Below are 21,939 nucleotides of genomic sequence, written 5' to 3' on the forward strand. Positions count from 1 at the left end.
CTGGCTCGTGGGAGCCGTGTGTGGGATGCTCAGGGTGGGATCCCTGGGGAGCAGCCATGGGGAGCTCCTGGGCTGCTGGCACAGCATCCTGGGGGGAGCACGGCAGTGGTGGCAGCCCCGTGGTCGCTCACGGCAATGGTTGGTGTCTCAGGGGTGGCACTGAGCAGTGACTCTGCTGCCTGTGTGCGCTGGGACAGGGCTGGTGATGTGAGGCTGGACTTGGCACGCGGTGGCTCCTTGCAGGCAGCTGTGGCCGGTGTGGCCAAGCTGCTGGTGCTGAGTCACTGCAAACAAGATGGGCAAGGGCATGGGGGTGTTGGAGGTTGGTGCTGCCCTACACTGGCCCAGCTACTCCAACCTTCAACCACTGCTCTGATAAATGGACAGGGACATGTGGAGGGTGTCCTGTGAAGCACAGGGTGGCAGGGGAATGAGTTGGTGCATCCTGGCCAAGCAGCAGCAGCAGCAGTGACCCCTGCCAAGCCAAGAGCTTGGGCTGAAAGAGATTCCCCTCTGGAAGTTGTTCCAAGCACAGGCACCCACCTCTGCCACCCATCCCTGCTGGCCCCTGTGGGCTCACAGGACACGGCCCTTGGCTGTGCCCCCGTCTCCTCACAGGTGCAGCTGCACTGGTGGCCCCACAGCCCAAACCACTGAGCCTCAGCTGCATCCTGGAGTATCCATCAGCCTCAAAGGGCAGCCACCCCCAAAACACCGGCCTGAACACTCTGCAGCCACTGAGGGGCTCTGGGTCCGAGGCACACATAAACTGAGATTTAAGTCTTCTAATTTAAGAAATTAAAACTGAGTGACTGGTTTAAAAATTTCTCGGAAATCAGATGACTCACCCCCGCCTTTCCAGCCGGAAGGCGCCAGGGTGGGTCGACTTACTTTCGGCTGCCATTGTCCCCTCAGAGAACAAAAGGCACAGCAGAGGTTGAGGTGCCGAGGTCCCTCGGTGGGTGCTCGGGGACAGCAGCCTTTCTCTGAGGAGGGGACAGTACTGGGGGCTGCTCCCCTCCTTGTGCCGGCGGAGCAGGCACTGATCCCTGGGACGGCCGGGATCGTGTGCATGGGCTGGGGGGTCTCTTCTTGTGAGGGGAGGGGCCGGGGTCTCTTGAGTGGGAGAGGGGCGGCTGGGGGCGATGGTGCCGGGCAGCAAATCCCCTCTGATCCCACCTGCTGCCTATGCAGAGAAATCTTGTTCTTGCTTCCCAAGGGACAGGGATTAGAGCAGATTCATCGCAGGTCTTGCTCCCGCCGGGCCCACCATGCGTAAGTTGGGTGTCTCGTGGGGTCTGGGACACGGGACTTGCAGTGGGACAGACGGGGAGGGGGGCACAGGGACCCTGGGGTTTGCCCTTCTCCCTTGTGGGGCCTCTGCAGGGCTGAAGGAGGGCGGCCCTGGCCCAGGGCTCCGGGCTCCAGCTGGGAGAGGGGCTTTACTCTCCACACTGCTGCCCTTTGGTCATTTTCCTTCTTAGTTCCCGTTCCGGTCATCCTTGCAATTATAAAGGTCGTTGGATTACCTGTAGTCATGGCAGGAATTACAATTATAGGTGAGAGTCTGGCACGGGATAAGCAGCATTTGGGTTCTCTTGTGGCGCTGCTGAGAGGGAAGGGGCAGCTCTGGGCAGTGCCTGGAATGGAGCACTGGCCAGAGGTGGAAGTGGAGAGCAGAAAGGGGCTGGGTGTGCTGATGGAGCAGAGCTGACTGCAGGCCAACACTCTGGCACAGACTGGGGAGACTCTGGCTCGAGAGACATTGTTGGGTGTCCCTGCCTCATGCTGGTCCATCAGCAGGCAGCCTCGATGCTTCTGGGACCTGACACTCCTGTCTTTATAGGGGGGAAAACATGAGGACTGACTCTGCCCTGCAAGCAGCAGCAGACATCATGCTGTCCATGGGAAGAGCTCCAGGTGCCCACTGCCAGTGAACAGAAGGTGATTTCCTTCCTTCCAAGTGGCTTGATTCATGTATTCCCACTGCTGGAACTGGAAATCCCCCAAAGACCCCCAGCTGCCCCTTTAACAGATTTGGATGGCCTTGAGCAATAAATGCTTTAGAATACTTTAACAGAATTGCATTTCTGGTGTGGGTGGATGTGCTGTTGCTTGGTGTGTGTGGTGGCTCAGGTTGCTGTCCTGCAGCTGGGGCTGTGCTGTGCTCCAGGCAGGGATTGCACAGGCCGTGTTTCCAGCCTTGCTCCCTGTCCCCCTGCACACCCACTCTGTTGGATTTGGGGTGGTTCAGGGCTGCTGGTGGTGCCAGACACACTGTGCCCACTGCTCCTGCTGGGCTGGGCCCTTGTCCTGGCTCGTGGGAGCCGTGTGTGGGATGCTCAGGGTGGGATCCCTGGGGAGCAGCCATGGGGAGCTCCTGGGCTGCTGGCACAGCATCCTGGGGGGAGCACGGCAGTGGTGGCAGCCCCCGTGGTGGCTCACGGCAATGGTTGGTGTCTCAGGGGTGGCACTGAGCAGTGACTCTGCTGCCTGTGTGCGCTGGGACAGGGCTGGTGATGTGAGGCTGGACTTGGCACGCGGTGGCTCCTTGCAGGCAGCTGTGGCCGGTGTGGCCAAGCTGCTGGTGCTGAGTCACTGCAAACAAGATGGGCAAGGGCATGGGGGTGTTGGAGGTTGGTGCTGCCCTACACTGGCCCAGCTACTCCAACCTTCAACCACTGCTCTGATAAATGGACAGGGACATGTGGAGGGTGTCCTGTGAAGCACAGGGTGGCAGGGGAATGAGTTGGTGCATCCTGGCCAAGCAGCAGCAGCAGCAGTGACCCCTGCCAAGCCAAGAGCTTGGGCTGAAAGAGATTCCCCTCTGGAAGTTGTTCCAAGCACAGGCACCCACCTCTGCCACCCATCCCTGCTGGCCCCTGTGGGCTCACAGGACACGGCCCTTGGCTGTGCCCCCGTCTCCTCACAGGTGCAGCTGCACTGGTGGCCCCACAGCCCAAACCACTGAGCCTCAGCTGCATCCTGGAGTATCCATCAGCCTCAAAGGGCAGCCACCCCCAAAACACCGGCCTGAACACTCTGCAGCCACTGAGGGGCTCTGGGTCCGAGGCACACATAAACTGAGATTTAAGTCTTCTAATTTAAGAAATTAAAACTGAGTGACTGGTTTAAAAATTTATCGGAAATCAGATGACTCACCCCCCCCTTTCCGGCCGGAAGGCGCCAGGGTGGGTCCACTTACTTTCGGCCGCCATTGTCCCCTCAGAGCACAAAAGGCACAGCAGAGGTTGAGGTGCCGAGGTCCCGCGGTGGGTGCTCGGGGACAGCAGCCTTTCTCTGAGGAGGGGACAGTACCGGGGGCTGCTCCCCTCCTTGTGCCGGCGGAGCAGGCACTGATCCCTGGGACGGCCGGGATCGTGTGCATGGGCTGGGGGGTCTCTTCTTGTGAGGGGAGGGGCCGGGGTCTCTTGAGTGGGAGAGGGGCGGCTGGGGGCGATGGTGCCGGGCAGCAAATCCCCTCTGATCCCACCTGCTGCCTATGCAGAGAAATCTTGTTCTTGCTTCCCAAGGGACAGGGATTAGAGCAGATTCATCGCAGGTCTTGCTCCCGCCGGGCCCACCATGCGTAAGTTGGGTGTCTCGTGGGGTCTGGGACACGGGACTTGCAGTGGGACAGACGGGGAGGGGGGCACAGGGACCCTGGGGTTTGCCCTTCTCCCTTGTGGGGCCTCTGCAGGGCTGAAGGAGGGCGGCCCTGGCCCAGGGCTCCGGGCTCCAGCTGGGAGAGGGGCTTTACTCTCCACACTGCTGCCCTTTGGTCATTTTCCTTCTTAGTTCCCGTTCCGGTCATCCTTGCAATTATAAAGGTCGTTGGATTACCTGTAGTCATGGCAGGAATTACAATTATAGGTGAGAGTCTGGCACGGGATAAGCAGCATTTGGGTTCTCTTGTGGCGCTGCTGAGAGGGAAGGGGCAGCTCTGGGCAGTGCCTGGAATGGAGCACTGGCCAGAGGTGAAAGTGGAGAGCAGAAAGGGGCTGGGTGTGCTGATGGAGCAGAGCTGACTGCAGGCCAACACTCTGGCACAGACTGGGGAGACTCTGGCTCGAGAGACATTGTTGGGTGTCCCTGCCTCATGCTGGTCCATCAGCAGGCAGCCTCGATGCTTCTGGGACCTGACACTCCTGTCTTTATAGGGGGGAAAACATGAGGACTGATCTGCCCTGCAAGCAGCAGCAGACATCATGCTGTCCATGGGAAGAGCTCCAGGTGCCCACTGCCAGTGAACAGAAGGTGATTTCCTTCCTTCCAAGTGGCTTGATTCATGTATTCCCACTGCTGGAACTGGAAATCCCCCAAAGACCCCCAGCTGCCCCTTTAACAGATTTGGATGGCCTTGAGCAATAAATGCTTTAGAATACTTTAACAGAATTGCATTTCTGGTGTGGGTGGATGTGCTGTTGCTTGGTGTGTGTGGTGGCTCAGGTTCCTGTCCTGCAGCTGGGGCTGTGCTGTGCTCCAGGCAGGGATTGCACAGGCCGTGTTTCCAGCCTTGCTCCCTGTCCCCCTGCACACCCACTCTGTTGGATTTGGGGTGGTTCAGGGCTGCTGGTGGTGCCAGACACACTGTGCCCACTGCTCCTGCTGGGCTGGGCCCTTGTCCTGGCTCGTGGGAGCCGTGTGTGGGATGCTCAGGGTGGGATCCCTGGGGAGCAGCCATGGGGAGCTCCTGGGCTGCTGGCACAGCATCCTGGGGGGAGCACGGCTGTGGTGGCAGCCCCGTGGTCGCTCACGGCAATGGTTGGTGTCTCAGGGGTGGCACTGAGCAGTGACTCTGCTGCCTGTGTGCGCTGGGACAGGGCTGGTGATGTGAGGCTGGACTTGGCACGCGGTGGCTCCTTGCAGGCAGCTGTGGCCGGTGTGGCCAAGCTGCTGGTGCTGAGTCACTGCAAACAAGATGGGCAGGGGCATGGGGGTGTGGGAGGTGGGTGCCCTCCTACACTGGTCCCAGTTCACCAACCTTCAGCACTGCTCTGTGAAATGGACAGGGGAATGTTGATTTTGGGGGTCCTGCGGGATGCAGGGGACAGGGGAATGAGCTGGTGCATCCTGACCCAGCTCAGCAGCAGCAGCAAACGGGGATGCAGAGCGGGGTTTGAGCCGGTTTTTGAGGCTGCCCTGTGGGGACGAGGCAGAGCGGCTCCAGCTCTGCTCTCCAGACTGCTGTGGGTGCTCGCTGGAGCCGCGGAGTTTCATCGGCCCCAAACCTGCTGGGGAAAGGCCCCGTGAAGCCACAGGAGCCCCGGCACAGCCTGAGCAGCCCCGGCCCGGCGCGTCCTTCCCCCTCAGCCCCAGCCCGAGGCCATCGGGGCCAAAGGGCTCTCTGAGGGGACACCCCAGGGTGCGGACGGGACAGCCCCAGCCCTGCTCGAGCAGAGGCAGCACCATCAAGGGTTACCCAGAAAGCGAAACTGAGCGAGCGGCTTCCTTTCTGATTTCTCGGAAATCTGGTCACCCAACACACCCTTCCTCGTACTTTCCTGGAACCCTTTGTCCGTCATAGCACGGTTCGCACAGGCCAGGTTGGTGGCGTGAGGTGCCGCGGTCCCGCGGTGAGTGTTTGGGGTCAGAAGCCTTTCTCTGAGGGGGGGAGAGAACGGGCGACTGCTCACCTCGCTGTGCCGGCGAAGAAGCCGCCAAAACCCGGCCGGGCAGGAGCCGGGGAGGGGGGTGGTGCTGGGGGGGTCGTCTCTGGTTTTAAGGGGAGGGGGCGGGAGTTCCTGGGTGGGAGAGGGGTGGCTGGGGGCGATCATGCCGGGAAACAAAGCCCCGCTGGTCGCAGCTGCCGGCCACGCAAAAAAATCTTGTTCTCGTTCCCCAAGGATCCGGGATTAGAGCAGAATCATCGCAGATCTCGCTCCCGCCCAGACGACATTGGGTAAGCTGGGAGGTTCCTGGGGTGGGGGCCTGGGTCCTGAGGGGGGCAGATCGAGGGGGGCACAGGGACCCTGGGGTTCGCCCCTGCTCCCCTCTCCTCCCGGAGGGCTGAAGGAGGGCGGTGCTGGCAGAGCTGCTGCTGCCTCTGGGACCCTGCCCTGCCTGGCACAGGGCGCTGGGCTCCAGCTGAGAGGGGCTTTATTGCCCACACTGCTGCCCTTCTGCCCTTTTCCTTCTTAGGTACACGGGTAGTCACCGTTGCAGTCATCCATCTGCTCATCACTGGGTCTACAGTTGGAGGTGAGAATTTGGCACGGGATGAGCAACGCTCGGCTTCGCTGCTTGTGCTGCTGGGAGGGAAGGGACAGCTCTGGGCAGTGCCTGGAATGGAGTTGTGTCTGCCCCCGGTGCCGCAGCCCTGCACGCTGCTCCTCTCCTGCCGCCCAGGGCTTTCCCCGTCCCTGCAGCCCCAGCCCTCGCTGCCCGCTCTGCTCCCTGCGTGCTTTTGGAGAGGCCGGGTCTGGTGCAGGTGGCAGGGGGAGATGGGGGTCACAGAGAGCACCCTAACGCTTCATTGTCCTCCCTTGCAGGAGCAGCAGCAATGGATAGCAGGCCTAGCTGCTCTGAAAGTAAGGGTGAGTGAGGAGGGCAGGAGGCCTGGACTGTGCTGAGTGGAACATGGGGTTTTAGCCTGGGCTTACTCTGAAGCCAAAGCAGCTCTTGAAGCCATCCCTGGTCTGAATGTGCCCAAAATGTGGGAAAGGGATCCATCCCAATGTGGTGGAAAGAGCCAGGACCTGCTCGGGTAGCTGTCAGGGCTGAGAGGATCAGGGGCTGTGCAGGGAGGTGAGTGCTCTGTGGCAAGAACTGCTGTGTCCACTGGGAGCACTGTCCAGGGACAGAGAGGCAGAGCAGAAAGGGGCTGGGTACGCTCAGGAAGCAGAGCTCACTACAGGCCAATTCCCTGGCACAGACTGGGGACACTCTTAGTGGGGTGCAGCCCAAACCACTGAGCCTTGAGTGCATCCTGGAGCATCCCATCACCCACAAGGGCAGCCACCCCCAAACACCATCCTGAGCATCCTCCAGCCACTGAAGGGCCCTGGGTGTGAGGCACACATGGGTTGGCCATGGGTCAAAATACGAGGAGCTCTGTGCTCAGTGGTGGCAGTGGGCACAGGGGCCATCTGGGCAGTGCAGGTGGCAGACTGGGCTGGCACGTGCTGAGTGTCCCGTGCTGTTGTGGGTTGGTGGGGCAGTGGGCAAGGCTGGGTGGGTGGGCACTCCGGGGTGTGCCCCTTCTCCCTGTTCCTCCCAGCCTGGGGGGACACTGGGACCTGCAGCAGACCCCATAGCATTGTCTAATACCTGGTGGAGGGCTGAGACTCAACAGTAGGAATTGCTGAGTCATGATGAGATAGCAAAATAAGCTCCTGTCTTCTGCCTCTCGAACCCTAGCTTGTGTCTGTAACCCCAAAGGTCACTTTCCCCTAACACTTACTATTGCACAAGTTCGTATGTCTCTGTACCCTATACAAAGGGGCTGTTTTAGCCCATTCAGCAGCAGAAGAGCCGTTGCTGGAACCCTTCACAGACCCCTCAATAAACCATCGCTGTGGAATGCCAGGACCCTTCTTCTCCTCTCTCTCATCTGCTTCTCCCCCTAGCCCTCGGGCACCTTAGGAAGTAAATAATGAGCTGAAATCATAATAGCGATGATGATCATTAAAGAGCTGAAATCCACTAAGCATGCTTGAAGTAGCCAGTGGCTATGAGCTGACTGGGTATTCGGGAGCTCTGTCTCCAAGAGGGACTGAGGTATCCGGATAGGACTGCCTTGCTCAGGAGCTAAGCCTGCTCTGCAGGCTGGGGCAGTGGGGAGACTCCTTAGGGACCCACCAGTGGCCTCTTCCCAGGGGTCTGCAGGGGGTGGAGGCAGATGAAGGCAGGGGGAGGCTGGAGGAGCTGCTGGTGCTCAGGGGAGCTTTGCTGTCCATGCTCATGTCCTTCCTCCCCTCCTGCCATTTTCTTTCTCAGGGAAGAGAAGCAAAGGCGTTGAATCTGACCATAGAGCCACAGCGGAAGTTGGTGAGGATCTGTCACTGCATGAGCAGCGCTCGGGTTCACTGCCCGGTGCCAGCCCCGTGGGGTCCTGGGGACTGGGCTGGGCTGGGGGCTGGAATTACCAGGGCTGGGGAGAATTGGGGCGCAGGCAAGAGGAGAAGGGGCAGCTCTGGGCGCTGCCTGGAATGGGGTTCCGGCTGCCCCCGGTGCCGCAGCCCTGCACGCTGCTCCTCTCCTGCCGCCCAGGGCTGTCCCCGTCCCTGCAGCCCCAGCCCTCGCTGCCCGCTCTGCACCCTGGGTGCTTTTGGGGAGGCCGGGTCTGGTGCAGGCGGCAGGGGGAGATGGGGGTCACAGAGAGCACCCTAACGCTGCTCTGCCCTCCCTGCAGAAGAAAAAGCAACGGATGGCGACTCTGACTGGGAGGGTAGTGGGGAGGTCAGGGGGCTGGGCTGTGCTGGGTGGAACACGGGTTTGCATCCTGGGCTTACTCTGAAGCCAATGCAGCTAGTGAAGCCATCACTGCTCTGAATGTGCCCAAACTGTGGGAAAGGGATCCATCCCAATGTGGTGGGGAGAGCCAGGACCGACTGGGGTTGAGGTTGGGGCTGAGGGCATTGGGGCTGTGCAGGCAGGTGAGTGCTCTGTGGCAAGAGCTCCTGTGTCCAATGGCAGCACTGGCCAGAGGTGGAAATTGAGAGCAGAAAGGGGCTGGGTGTGCTCAGGGAGTAGAGCTGACTGCAGCCAACTCTCTGGCACAGACTGAGGAGACTCTTGCTGGAGAGACATTGTTGGCTGTCCCTGCCTCATGCTGGTCCATCAGCAGGCAGCCTCGATGCTTCTGGGACCTGACACTCCTGTCTTTATAGGGGGGAAACAAAAGGCCAGCCCCTCAGGCTGCAGCCAATGCCATGCTGACCAGAAGAAGAAAGCCTGATCACCATGGGCAGTGAACAGAAGGTGATTTCCTTCCGTCTAACAGCCTGCTTCATGTCTTCCCACAGCATGGACTAGAATGCCATCAGTGATCAGCAGCTGACCATTTAACAGATTTGGATGGCCTTGAGCAATAAATGCTTTTGAATACTTTAATAGAAGTGCATTTCTGGTGCGGGTGTGTGTGGTCATGGCTCAGGTTCCTGCCTCATGCTTGTCCCTCAGCAGGCAGCGCCAATGCTCCTGGAACATCACCCTTCTGTCTTTGCAGGGGCTGCCTAAATGGCCTGACTGTCTTCTGAGCAGCAGCTGATGGCATGCTGGAACAGAAACAGCTCCCTGTGTTCAATGCAAGGGAGCAGAAGCAAGTTCCCTTCCTTCCAAGCATGAATTCATCTTCAAATGGCCGGTGCTGGAACGTCCACTCCCTCCCACAGCTTCTGCTTTCAATGATTTGGAATTCAGCAGTAAAGAAGCAATAAATGCACAGTGCTGGCATGTCTGTGTGGTGGTACTTGGGTGTGTGTGGTGGCTCAGGTTGCTGTCCTGCAGCTGGGGCTGTGCTGTGCTCCAGGCAGGGATTGCACAGGCCGTGTTTCCAGCCTTGCTCCCTGTCCCCCTGCACACCCACTCTGTTGGATTTGGGGTGGTTCAGGGCTGCTGGTGGTGCCAGACACACTGTGCCCACTGCTCCTGCTGGGCTGGGCCCTTGTCCTGGCTCGTGGGAGCCGTGTGTGGGATGCTCAGGGTGGGATCCCTGGGGAGCAGCCATGGGGAGCTCCTGGGCTGCTGGCACAGCATCCTGGGGGGAGCACGGCAGTGGTGGCAGCCCCCGTGGTGGCTCACGGCAATGGTTGGTGTCTCAGGGGTGGCACTGAGCAGTGACTCTGCTGCCTGTGTGCGCTGGGACAGGGCTGGTGATGTGAGGCTGGACTTGGCACGCGGTGGCTCCTTGCAGGCAGCTGTGGCCGGTGTGGCCAAGCTGCTGGTGCTGAGTCACTGCAAACAAGATGGGCAAGGGCATGGGGGTGTTGGAGGTTGGTGCTGCCCTACACTGGCCCAGCTACTCCAACCTTCAACCACTGCTCTGATAAATGGACAGGGACATGTGGAGGGTGTCCTGTGAAGCACAGGGTGGCAGGGGAATGAGTTGGTGCATCCTGGCCAAGCAGCAGCAGCAGCAGTGACCCCTGCCAAGCCAAGAGCTTGGGCTGAAAGAGATTCCCCTCTGGAAGTTGTTCCAAGCACAGGCACCCACCTCTGCCACCCATCCCTGCTGGCCCCTGTGGGCTCACAGGACACGGCCACTGAGGGGCTCTGGGTCCGAGGCACACATAAACTGAGATTTAAGTCTTCTAATTTAAGAAATTAAAACTGAGTGACTGGTTTAAAAATTTATCGGAAATCAGATGACTCACCCCCGCCTTTCCGGCCGGAAGGCGCCAGGGTGGGTAGACTTACTTTCGGCCGCCATTGTCCCCTCAGAGCATAAAAGGCACAGCAGAGGGTGAGGTGCCGAGGTCCCTCGGTGGGTGCTCGGGGACAGCAGCCTTTCTCTGAGGAGGGGACAGTACTGGGGGCTGCTCCCCTCCTTGTGCCGGCGGAGCAGGCACTGATCCCTGGGACGGCCAGGATCGTGTGCATGGGCTGGGGGGTCTCTTCTTGTGAGGGGAGGGGCCGGGGTCTCTTGAGTGGGAGAGGGGCGGCTGGGGGCGATGGTGCCGGGCAGCAAATCCCCTCTGATCCCACCTGCTGCCTATGCAGAGAAATCTTGTTCTTGCTTCCCAAGGGACAGGGATTAGAGCAGATTCATCGCAGGTCTTGCTCCCGCCGGGCCCACCATGCGTAAGTTGGGTGTCTCGTGGGGTCTGGGACACGGGACTTGCAGTGGGACAGACGGGGAGGGGGGCACAGGGACCCTGGGGTTTGCCCTTCTCCCTTGTGGGGCCTCTGCAGGGCTGAAGGAGGGCGGCCCTGGCCCAGGGCTCCGGGCTCCAGCTGGGAGAGGGGCTTTACTCTCCACACTGCTGCCCTTTGGTCATTTTCCTTCTTAGTTCCCGTTCCGGTCATCCTTGCAATTATAAAGGTCGTTGGATTACCTGTAGTCATGGCAGGAATTACAATTATAGGTGAGAGTCTGGCACGGGATAAGCAGCATTTGGGTTCTCTTGTGGCGCTGCTGAGAGGGAAGGGGCAGCTCTGGGCAGTGCCTGGAATGGAGCACTGGCCAGAGGTGGAAGTGGAGAGCAGAAAGGGGCTGGGTGTGCTGATGGAGCAGAGCTGACTGCAGGCCAACACTCTGGCACAGACTGGGGAGACTCTGGCTCGAGAGACATTGTTGGGTGTCCCTGCCTCATGCTGGTCCATCAGCAGGCAGCCTCGATGCTTCTGGGACCTGACACTCCTGTCTTTATAGGGGGGAAAACATGAGGACTGACTCTGCCCTGCAAGCAGCAGCAGACATCATGCTGTCCATGGGAAGAGCTCCAGGTGCCCACTGCCAGTGAACAGAAGGTGATTTCCTTCCTTCCAAGTGGCTTGATTCATGTATTCCCACTGCTGGAACTGGAAATCCCCCAAAGACCCCCAGCTGCCCCTTTAACAGATTTGGATGGCCTTGAGCAATAAATGCTTTAGAATACTTTAACAGAATTGCATTTCTGGTGTGGGTGGATGTGCTGTTGCTTGGTGTGTGTGGTGGCTCAGGTTGCTGTCCTGCAGCTGGGGCTGTGCTGTGCTCCAGGCAGGGATTGCACAGGCCGTGTTTCCAGCCTTGCTCCCTGTCCCCCTGCACACCCACTCTGTTGGATTTGGGGTGGTTCAGGGCTGCTGGTGGTGCCAGACACACTGTGCCCACTGCTCCTGCTGGGCTGGGCCCTTGTCCTGGCTCGTGGGAGCCGTGTGTGGGATGCTCAGGGTGGGATCCCTGGGGAGCAGCCATGGGGAGCTCCTGGGCTGCTGGCACAGCATCCTGGGGGGAGCACGGCAGTGGTGGCAGCCCCCGTGGTGGCTCACGGCAATGGTTGGTGTCTCAGGGGTGGCACTGAGCAGTGACTCTGCTGCCTGTGTGCGCTGGGACAGGGCTGGTGATGTGAGGCTGGACTTGGCACGCGGTGGCTCCTTGCAGGCAGCTGTGGCCGGTGTGGCCAAGCTGCTGGTGCTGAGTCACTGCAAACAAGATGGGCAAGGGCATGGGGGTGTTGGAGGTTGGTGCTGCCCTACACTGGCCCAGCTACTCCAACCTTCAACCACTGCTCTGATAAATGGACAGGGACATGTGGAGGGTGTCCTGTGAAGCACAGGGTGGCAGGGGAATGAGTTGGTGCATCCTGGCCAAGCAGCAGCAGCAGCAGTGACCCCTGCCAAGCCAAGAGCTTGGGCTGAAAGAGATTCCCCTCTGGAAGTTGTTCCAAGCACAGGCACCCACCTCTGCCACCCATCCCTGCTGGCCCCTGTGGGCTCACAGGACACGGCCCTTGGCTGTGCCCCCGTCTCCTCACAGGTGCAGCTGCACTGGTGGCCCCACAGCCCAAACCACTGAGCCTCAGCTGCATCCTGGAGTATCCATCAGCCTCAAAGGGCAGCCACCCCCAAAACACCAGCCTGAACACTCTGCAGCCACTGAGGGGCTCTGGGTCCGAGGCACACATAAACTGAGATTTAAGTCTTCTAATTTAAGAAATTAAAACTGAGTGACTGGTTTAAAAATTTATCGGAAATCAGATGACTCACCCCTGCCTTTCCGGCCGGAAGGCGCCAGGGTGGGTAGACTTACTTTCGGCCGCCATTGTCCCCTCAGAGCACAAAAGGCACAGCAGAGGTTGAGGTGCCGAGGTCCCTCGGTGGGTGCTCGGGGACAGCAGCCTTTCTCTGAGGAGGGGACAGTACTGGGGGCTGCTCCCCTCCTTGTGCCGGCGGAGCAGGCACTGATCCCTGGGACGGCCGGGATCGTGTGCATGGGCTGGGGGGTCTCTTCTTGTGAGGGGAGGGGCCGGGGTCTCTTGAGTGGGAGAGGGGCGGCTGGGGGCGATGGTGCCGGGCAGCAAATCCCCTCTGATCCCACCTGCTGCCTATGCAGAGAAATCTTGTTCTTGCTTCCCAAGGGACAGGGATTAGAGCAGATTCATCGCAGGTCTTGCTCCCGCCGGGCCCACCATGCGTAAGTTGGGTGTCTCGTGGGGTCTGGGACACGGGACTTGCAGTGGGACAGACGGGGAGGGGGGCACAGGGACCCTGGGGTTTGCCCTTCTCCCTTGTGGGGCCTCTGCAGGGCTGAAGGAGGGCGGCCCTGGCCCAGGGCTCCGGGCTCCAGCTGGGAGAGGGGCTTTACTCTCCACACTGCTGCCCTTTGGTCATTTTCCTTCTTAGTTCCCGTTCCGGTCATCCTTGCAATTATAAAGGTCGTTGGATTACCTGTAGTCATGGCAGGAATTACAATTATAGGTGAGAGTCTGGCACGGGATAAGCAGCATTTGGGTTCTCTTGTGGCGCTGCTGAGAGGGAAGGGGCAGCTCTGGGCAGTGCCTGGAATGGAGCACTGGCCAGAGGTGAAAGTGGAGAGCAGAAAGGGGCTGGGTGTGCTGATGGAGCAGAGCTGACTGCAGGCCAACACTCTGGCACAGACTGGGGAGACTCTGGCTCGAGAGACATTGTTGGGTGTCCCTGCCTCATGCTGGTCCATCAGCAGGCAGCCTCGATGCTTCTGGGACCTGACACTCCTGTCTTTATAGGGGGGAAAACATGAGGACTGATCTGCCCTGCAAGCAGCAGCAGACATCATGCTGTCCATGGGAAGAGCTCCAGGTGCCCACTGCCAGTGAACAGAAGGTGATTTCCTTCCTTCCAAGTGGCTTGATTCATGTATTCCCACTGCTGGAACTGGAAATCCCCCAAAGACCCCCAGCTGCCCCTTTAACAGATTTGGATGGCCTTGAGCAATAAATGCTTTAGAATACTTTAACAGAATTGCATTTCTGGTGTGGGTGGATGTGCTGTTGCTTGGTGTGTGTGGTGGCTCAGGTTGCTGTCCTGCAGCTGGGGCTGTGCTGTGCTCCAGGCAGGGATTGCACAGGCCGTGTTTCCAGCCTTGCTCCCTGTCCCCCTGCACACCCACTCTGTTGGATTTGGGGTGGTTCAGGGCTGCTGGTGGTGCCAGACACACTGTGCCCACTGCTCCTGCTGGGCTGGGCCCTTGTCCTGGCTCGTGGGAGCCGTGTGTGGGATGCTCAGGGTGGGATCCCTGGGGAGCAGCCATGGGGAGCTCCTGGGCTGCTGGCACAGCATCCTGGGGGGAGCACGGCTGTGGTGGCAGCCCCGTGGTCGCTCACGGCAATGGTTGGTGTCTCAGGGGTGGCACTGAGCAGTGACTCTGCTGCCTGTGTGCGCTGGGACAGGGCTGGTGATGTGAGGCTGGACTTGGCACGCGGTGGCTCCTTGCAGGCAGCTGTGGCCGGTGTGGCCAAGCTGCTGGTGCTGAGTCACTGCAAACAAGATGGGCAGGGGCATGGGGGTGTTGGAGGTGGGTGCCCTCCTACACTGGTCCCAGTTCACCAACCTTCAGCACTGCTCTGTGAAATGGACAGGGGAATGTTGATTTTGGGGGTCCTGCGGGATGCAGGGGACAGGGGAATGAGCTGGTGCATCCTGACCCAGCTCAGCAGCAGCAGCAAACGGGGATGCAGAGCGGGGTTTGAGCCGGTTTTTGAGGCTGCCCTGTGGGGACGAGGCAGAGCGGCTCCAGCTCTGCTCTCCAGACTGCTGTGGGTGCTCGCTGGAGCCGCGGAGTTTCATCGGCCCCAAACCTGCTGGGGAAAGGCCCCGTGAAGCCACAGGAGCCCCGGCACAGCCTGAGCAGCCCCGGCCCGGCGCGTCCTTCCCCCTCAGCCCCAGCCCGAGGCCATCGGGGCCAAAGGGCTCTCTGAGGGGACACCCCAGGGTGCGGACGGGACAGCCCCAGCCCTGCTCGAGCAGAGGCAGCACCATCAAGGGTTACCCAGAAAGCGAAACTGAGCGAGCGGCTTCCTTTCTGATTTCTCGGAAATCTGGTCACCCAACACACCCTTCCTCGTACTTTCCTGGAACCCTTTGTCCGTCATAGCACGGTTCGCACAGGCCAGGTTGGTGGCGTGAGGTGCCGCGGTCCCGCGGTGAGTGTTTGGGGTCAGAAGCCTTTCTCTGAGGGGGGGAGAGAACGGGCGACTGCTCACCTCGCTGTGCCGGCGAAGAAGCCGCCAAAACCCGGCCGGGCAGGAGCCGGGGAGGGGGGTGGTGCTGGGGGGGTCGTCTCTGGTTTTAAGGGGAGGGGGCGGGAGTTCCTGGGTGGGAGAGGGGTGGCTGGGGGCGATCATGCCGGGAAACAAAGCCCCGCTGGTCGCAGCTGCCGGCCACGCAAAAAAATCTTGTTCTCGTTCCCCAAGGATCCGGGATTAGAGCAGAATCATCGCAGATCTCGCTCCCGCCCAGACGACATTGGGTAAGCTGGGAGGTTCCTGGGGTGGGGGCCTGGGTCCTGAGGGGGGCAGATCGAGGGGGGCACAGGGACCCTGGGGTTCGCCCCTGCTCCCCTCTCCTCCCGGAGGGCTGAAGGAGGGCGGTGCTGGCAGAGCTGCTGCTGCCTCTGGGACCCTGCCCTGCCTGGCACAGGGCGCTGGGCTCCAGCTGAGAGGGGCTTTATTGCCCACACTGCTGCCCTTCTGCCCTTTTCCTTCTTAGGTACACGGGTAGTCACCGTTGCAGTCATCCATCTGCTCATCACTGGGTCTACAGTTGGAGGTGAGAATTTGGCACGGGATGAGCAACGCTCGGCTTCGCTGCTTGTGCTGCTGGGAGGGAAGGGACAGCTCTGGGCAGTGCCTGGAATGGAGTTGTGTCTGCCCCCGGTGCCGCAGCCCTGCACGCTGCTCCTCTCCTGCCGCCCAGGGCTTTCCCCGTCCCTGCAGCCCCAGCCCTCGCTGCCCGCTCTGCACCCTGGGTGCTTTTGGGGAGGCCGGGTCTGGTGCCGGCGGCAGGGGGAGATGGGGGTCACAGAGAGCACCCTAACGCTTCATTGTCCTCCCTTGCAGGAGCAGCAGCAATGGATAGCAGGCCTAGCTGCTCTGAAAGTAAGGGTGAGTGAGGAGGGCAGGAGGCCTGGACTGTGCTGAGTGGAACATGGGGTTTTAGCCTGGGCTTACTCTGAAGCCAAAGCAGCTCTTGAAGCCATCCCTGGTCTGAATGTGCCCAAAATGTGGGAAAGGGATCCATCCCAATGTGGTGGAAAGAGCCAGGACCTGCTCGGGTAGCTGTCAGGGCTGAGAGGATCAGGGGCTGTGCAGGGAGGTGAGTGCTCTGTGGCAAGAACTGCTGTGTCCACTGGGAGCACTGTCCAGGGACAGAAAGGCAGAGCAGAAAGGGGCTGGGTACGCTCAGGAAGCAGAGCTCACTACAGGCCAATTCCCTGGCACAGACTGGGGACACTCTTAGTGGGGTGCAGCCCAAACCACTGAGCCTTGAGTGCATCCTGGAGCATCCCATCACCCACAAGGGCAGCCACTCCCAAACACCATCCTGAGCATCCTCCAGCCACTGAGGGGCCCTGGGTGTGAGGCACACATGGGTTGGCCATGGGTCAAAATACGAGGAGCTCTGTGCTCAGTGGTGGCAGTGGGCACAGGGGCCATCTGGGCAGTGCAGGTGGCAGACTGGGCTGGCACGTGCTGAGTGTCCCGTGCTGTTGTGGGTTGGTGGGGCAGTGGGCAAGGCTGGGTGGGTGGGCACTCCGGGGTGTGCCCCTTCTCCCTGTTCCTCCCAGCCTGGGGGGACACTGGGACCTGCAGCAGACCCCATAGCATTGTCTAATACCTGGTGGAGGGCTGAGACTCAACAGTAGGAATTGCTGAGTCATGATGAGATAGCAAAATAAGCTCCTGTCTTCTGCCTCTCGAACCCTAGCTTGTGTCTGTAACCCCAAAGGTCACTTTCCCCTAACACTTACTATTGCACAAGTTCGTATGTCTCTGTACCCTATACAAAGGGGCTGTTTTAGCCCATTCAGCAGCAGAAGAGCCGTTGCTGGAACCCTTCACAGACCCCTCAATAAACCATCGCTGTGGAATGCCAGGACCCTTCTTCTCCTCTCTCTCATCTGCTTCTCCCCCTAGCCCTCGGGCACCTTAGGAAGTAAATAATGAGCTGAAATCATAATAGCGATGATGATCATTAAAGAGCTGAAATCCACTAAGCATGCTTGAAGTAGCCAGTGGCTATGAGCTGACTGGGTATTCGGGAGCTCTGTCTCCAAGAGGGACTGAGGTATCCGGATAGGACTGCCTTGCTCAGGAGCTAAGCCTGCTCTGCAGGCTGGGGCAGTGGGGAGACCCCTTAGGGACCCACCAGTGGCCTCTTCCCAGGGGTCTGCAGGGGGTGGAGGCAGATGAAGGCAGGGGGAGGCTGGAGGAGCTGCTGGTGCTCAGGGGAGCTTTGCTGTCCATGCTCATGTCCTTCCTCCCCTCCTGCCATTTTCTTTCTCAGGGAAGAGAAGCAAAGGCGTTGAATCTGACCATAGAGCCACAGCGGAAGTTGGTGAGGATCTGTCACTGCATGAGCAGCGCTCGGGTTCACTGCCCGGTGCCAGCCCCGTGGGGTCCTGGGGACTGGGCTGGGCTGGGGGCTGGAATTACCAGGGCTGGGGAGAATTGGGGTGCAGGCAAGAGGAGAAGGGCAGCTCTGGGCAGTGCCTGGAATGGAGTTGTGTCTGCCCCCGGTGCCGCAGCCCTGCACGCTGCTCCTCTCCTGCCACCCAGGGCTGTCCCCGTCCCTGCAGCCCCAGCCCTCGCTGCCCGCTCTGCACCCTGGGTGCTTTTGGGGAGGCCGGGTCTGGTGCAGGCGGCAGGGGGAGATGGGGGTCACAGAGAGCACCCTAACGCTGCTCTGCCCTCCCTGCAGAAGAAAAAGCAACGGATGGCGACTCTGACTGGGAGGGTAGTGGGGAGGTCAGGGGGCTGGGCTGTGCTGGGTGGAACACGGGTTTGCATCCTGGGCTTACTCTGAAGCCAATGCAGCTAGTGAAGCCATCACTGCTCTGAATGTGCCCAAACTGTGGGAAAGGGATCCATCCCAATGTGGTGGGGAGAGCCAGGACCGACTGGGGTTGAGGTTGGGGCTGAGGGCATTGGGGCTGTGCAGGCAGGTGAGTGCTCTGTGGCAAGAGCTCCTGTGTCCAATGGCAGCACTGGCCAGAGGTGGAAATTGAGAGCAGAAAGGGGCTGGGTGTGCTCAGGGAGTAGAGCTGACTGCAGCCAACTCTCTGGCACAGACTGAGGAGACTCTTGCTGGAGAGACATTGTTGGCTGTCCCTGCCTCATGCTGGTCCATCAGCAGGCAGCCTCGATGCTTCTGGGACCTGACACTCCTGTCTTTATAGGGGGGAAACAAAAGGCCAGCCCCTCAGGCTGCAGCCAATGCCATGCTGACCAGAAGAAGAAAGCCTGATCACCATGGGCAGTGAACAGAAGGTGATTTCCTTCCGTCTAACAGCCTGCTTCATGTCTTCCCACAGCATGGACTAGAATGCCATCAGTGATCAGCAGCTGACCATTTAACAGATTTGGATGGCCTTGAGCAATAAATGCTTTTGAATACTTTAATAGAAGTGCATTTCTGGTGCGGGTGTGTGTGGTCATGGCTCAGGTTCCTGCCTCATGCTTGTCCCTCAGCAGGCAGCGCCAATGCTCCTGGAACATCACCCTTCTGTCTTTGCAGGGGCTGCCTAAATGGCCTGACTGTCTTCTGAGCAGCAGCTGATGGCATGCTGGAACAGAAACAGCTCCCTGTGTTCAATGCAAGGGAGCAGAAGCAAGTTCCCTTCCTTCCAAGCATGAATTCATCTTCAAATGGCCGGTGCTGGAACGTCCACTCCCTCCCACAGCTTCTGCTTTCAATGATTTGGAATTCAGCAGTAAAGAAGCAATAAATGCACAGTGCTGGCATGTCTGTGTGGTGGTACTTGGGTGTGTGTGGTGGCTCAGGTTGCTGTCCTGCAGCTGGGGCTGTGCTGTGCTCCAGGCAGGGATTGCACAGGCCGTGTTTCCAGCCTTGCTCCCTGTCCCCCTGCACACCCACTCTGTTGGATTTGGGGTGGTTCAGGGCTGCTGGTGGTGCCAGACACACTGTGCCCACTGCTCCTGCTGGGCTGGGCCCTTGTCCTGGCTCGTGGGAGCCGTGTGTGGGATGCTCAGGGTGGGATCCCTGGGGAGCAGCCATGGGGAGCTCCTGGGCTGCTGGCACAGCATCCTGGGGGGAGCACGGCAGTGGTGGCAGCCCCCGTGGTGGCTCACGGCAATGGTTGGTGTCTCAGGGGTGGCACTGAGCAGTGACTCTGCTGCCTGTGTGCGCTGGGACAGGGCTGGTGATGTGAGGCTGGACTTGGCACGCGGTGGCTCCTTGCAGGCAGCTGTGGCCGGTGTGGCCAAGCTGCTGGTGCTGAGTCACTGCAAACAAGATGGGCAAGGGCATGGGGGTGTTGGAGGTTGGTGCTGCCCTACACTGGCCCAGCTACTCCAACCTTCAACCACTGCTCTGATAAATGGACAGGGACATGTGGAGGGTGTCCTGTGAAGCACAGGGTGGCAGGGGAATGAGTTGGTGCATCCTGGCCAAGCAGCAGCAGCAGCAGTGACCCCTGCCAAGCCAAGAGCTTGGGCTGAAAGAGATTCCCCTCTGGAAGTTGTTCCAAGCACAGGCACCCACCTCTGCCACCCATCCCTGCTGGCCCCTGTGGGCTCACAGGACACGGCCACTGAGGGGCTCTGGGTCCGAGGCACACATAAACTGAGATTTAAGTCTTCTAATTTAAGAAATTAAAACTGAGTGACTGGTTTAAAAATTTATCGGAAATCAGATGACTCACCCCCGCCTTTCCGGCCGGAAGGCGCCAGGGTGGGTAGACTTACTTTCGGCCGCCATTGTCCCCTCAGAGCATAAAAGGCACAGCAGAGGGTGAGGTGCCGAGGTCCCTCGGTGGGTGCTCGGGGACAGCAGCCTTTCTCTGAGGAGGGGACAGTACTGGGGGCTGCTCCCCTCCTTGTGCCGGCGGAGCAGGCACTGATCCCTGGGACGGCCGGGATCGTGTGCATGGGCTGGGGGGTCTCTTCTTGTGAGGGGAGGGGCCGGGGTCTCTTGAGTGGGAGAGGGGCGGCTGGGGGCGATGGTGCCGGGCAGCAAATCCCCTCTGATCCCACCTGCTGCCTATGCAGAGAAATCTTGTTCTTGCTTCCCAAGGGACAGGGATTAGAGCAGATTCATCGCAGGTCTTGCTCCCGCCGGGCCCACCATGCGTAAGTTGGGTGTCTCGTGGGGTCTGGGACACGGGACTTGCAGTGGGACAGACGGGGAGGGGGGCACAGGGACCCTGGGGTTTGCCCTTCTCCCTTGTGGGGCCTCTGCAGGGCTGAAGGAGGGCGGCCCTGGCCCAGGGCTCCGGGCTCCAGCTGGGAGAGGGGCTTTACTCTCCACACTGCTGCCCTTTGGTCATTTTCCTTCTTAGTTCCCGTTCCGGTCATCCTTGCAATTATAAAGGTCGTTGGATTAGCTATAGTCACGGCAGGAATTACAATTATAGGTGAGAGTCTGGCACGGGATAAGAAGGGTTTGGGTTCTCTTGTGGTGCTGCTGAGAGGGAAGGGGCAGCTCTGGGCAGTGCCTGGAATGGGGTTCTGGCTGCCCCCGCTGCCGCAGCCCTGCACGCTGCTCCTCTCCTGCCGCCCAGGGCTGTCCCCGTCCCTGCAGCCCCAGCCCTCGCTGCCCGCTCTGCTCCCTGGGTGCTTTTGGGGAGGCCGGGTCTGGTGCAGGCGGCAGGGGGAGATGGGGGTCACAGAGAGCACCCTAACGCTGCTCTGCCCTCCCTGCAGCACTGGTAAGGAATGATTCTTTGAACGTCGATATCGATCTCTCGGGTGTACATTTCCATTTGGTGAGTGGGGAGGGCAGGGGGCCTGGGCTGTGCTGGGTGGAACACGGGGTTGCACCCTGGGCTTACTCTGAAGCCAAAGCAGGTCTTGAACCCATCCCTGGTGTGAATGTGCCCAAAGTGTGGGAAAGGGATCCATCCCAATGTGGTGGGGAGAGCCAGGACCTGTTGGGGTAGGGTCTGGGGCTGAGGGCATTGGGGCTGTGCAGGGAGGTGAGTGCTCTGTGGCAAGAACTGTTGTGACCACTGGGAGCACTGGCCAGAGGTGGAAGTGGAGAGCAGAAAGGGGCTGGGTGTGCTGATGGAGCAGAGCTGACTGCAGGCCAACACTCTGGCACAGACTGGGGAGACTCTGGCTCGAGAGACATTGTTGGGTGTCCCTGCCTCATGCTGGTCCATCAGCAGGCAGCCTCGATGCTTCTGGGACCTGACACTCCTGTCTTTATAGGGGGGAAAACATGAGGACTGACTCTGCCCTGCAAGCAGCAGCAGACATCATGCTGTCCATGGGAAGAGCTCCAGGTTCCCACTGCCAGTGAACAGAAGGTGATTTCCTTCCTTCCAAGTGGCTTGATTCATGTATTCCCACTGCTGGAACTGGAAATCCCCCAAAGACCCCCAGCTGCCCCTTTAACAGATTTGGATGGCCTTGAGCAATAAATGCTTTAGAATACTTTAACAGAATTGCATTTCTGGTGTGGGTGGATGTGCTTTTGCTTGCTGTGTGTGGTGAGCTCCTGGGCTGCTGGCAGAGCATCCTGTGAGCATCGAGCCACTCCCTGATCTGCTGCTGCTCACTCCCACTTTTGTCTCTGGCTGCCTCTCTTTCTCTCTCCCCACACTCCTTTTCCATTTCCCTTCATCCTTCTCCGTCTTTTCTACACTTTTTAGTAGCGGAATTTCTTTTTTTGTTTGTTCTTTCGTTATCAATAAACAGTTTTCAGATATAATGTTGTCTCAGTTGACTTAACTTCATTCCAGACCATCTATTTTTAAAAGAATTCCTTGCAGTTCCCCACAGTGGAAAGCCACAGGCTCCCTGCAGGGACAATGCCAAGGTCCAATGTCCTGGAGGTGGGGGAGCCCCAGCCCTGCTC

The 21,939-nt window shown here is 59.6% G+C and overlaps 6 long non-coding RNA genes across 7 annotated transcripts; all 6 read left to right on the forward strand.

Moving 5' to 3' along the window:
* Positions 1-899: 899 nt before the first annotated feature.
* LOC141731294 (uncharacterized) lies at positions 900-2,082 on the forward strand. The gene is made up of 4 exons (XR_012583328.1): positions 900-958; positions 1,220-1,275; positions 1,485-1,559; positions 1,847-2,082. It is a non-coding gene; the product is annotated as an uncharacterized LOC141731294 (long non-coding RNA).
* A 1,106-nt stretch (positions 2,083-3,188) lies between these two features.
* Positions 3,189-9,389, forward strand: LOC141731293 (uncharacterized). Of its 2 annotated transcripts, XR_012583326.1 has the most exons (5): positions 3,189-3,272; positions 3,534-3,589; positions 3,799-3,873; positions 8,832-8,922; positions 9,170-9,389. It is a non-coding gene; the product is annotated as an uncharacterized LOC141731293 (long non-coding RNA). The 2 variants fall into 2 exon arrangements; XR_012583327.1 differs by lacking the exons at positions 8,832-8,922; positions 9,170-9,389 and adding an exon at positions 4,161-4,395.
* Positions 9,390-10,432: 1,043 nt separating this feature from the next.
* On the forward strand, positions 10,433-11,550 carry LOC141731296 (uncharacterized). Its single transcript, XR_012583330.1, has 3 exons — positions 10,433-10,743; positions 10,953-11,027; positions 11,315-11,550. It is a non-coding gene; the product is annotated as an uncharacterized LOC141731296 (long non-coding RNA).
* Positions 11,551-12,672: 1,122 nt separating this feature from the next.
* Positions 12,673-13,863, forward strand: LOC141731300 (uncharacterized). Its single transcript, XR_012583334.1, has 4 exons — positions 12,673-12,740; positions 13,002-13,057; positions 13,267-13,341; positions 13,629-13,863. It is a non-coding gene; the product is annotated as an uncharacterized LOC141731300 (long non-coding RNA).
* A 1,101-nt stretch (positions 13,864-14,964) lies between these two features.
* On the forward strand, positions 14,965-18,856 carry LOC141731299 (uncharacterized). The gene is made up of 7 exons (XR_012583333.1): positions 14,965-15,044; positions 15,315-15,370; positions 15,610-15,669; positions 15,960-16,004; positions 17,407-17,457; positions 18,299-18,389; positions 18,637-18,856. It is a non-coding gene; the product is annotated as an uncharacterized LOC141731299 (long non-coding RNA).
* A 1,198-nt stretch (positions 18,857-20,054) lies between these two features.
* On the forward strand, positions 20,055-21,526 carry LOC141731298 (uncharacterized). Its single transcript, XR_012583332.1, has 4 exons — positions 20,055-20,210; positions 20,420-20,494; positions 20,784-20,845; positions 21,291-21,526. It is a non-coding gene; the product is annotated as an uncharacterized LOC141731298 (long non-coding RNA).
* Positions 21,527-21,939: the final 413 nt, after the last annotated feature.

Source organism: Zonotrichia albicollis, chromosome 20 (assembly GCF_047830755.1).
Source record: "Zonotrichia albicollis isolate bZonAlb1 chromosome 20, bZonAlb1.hap1, whole genome shotgun sequence".
NCBI lineage: Eukaryota > Metazoa > Chordata > Aves > Passeriformes > Passerellidae > Zonotrichia > Zonotrichia albicollis.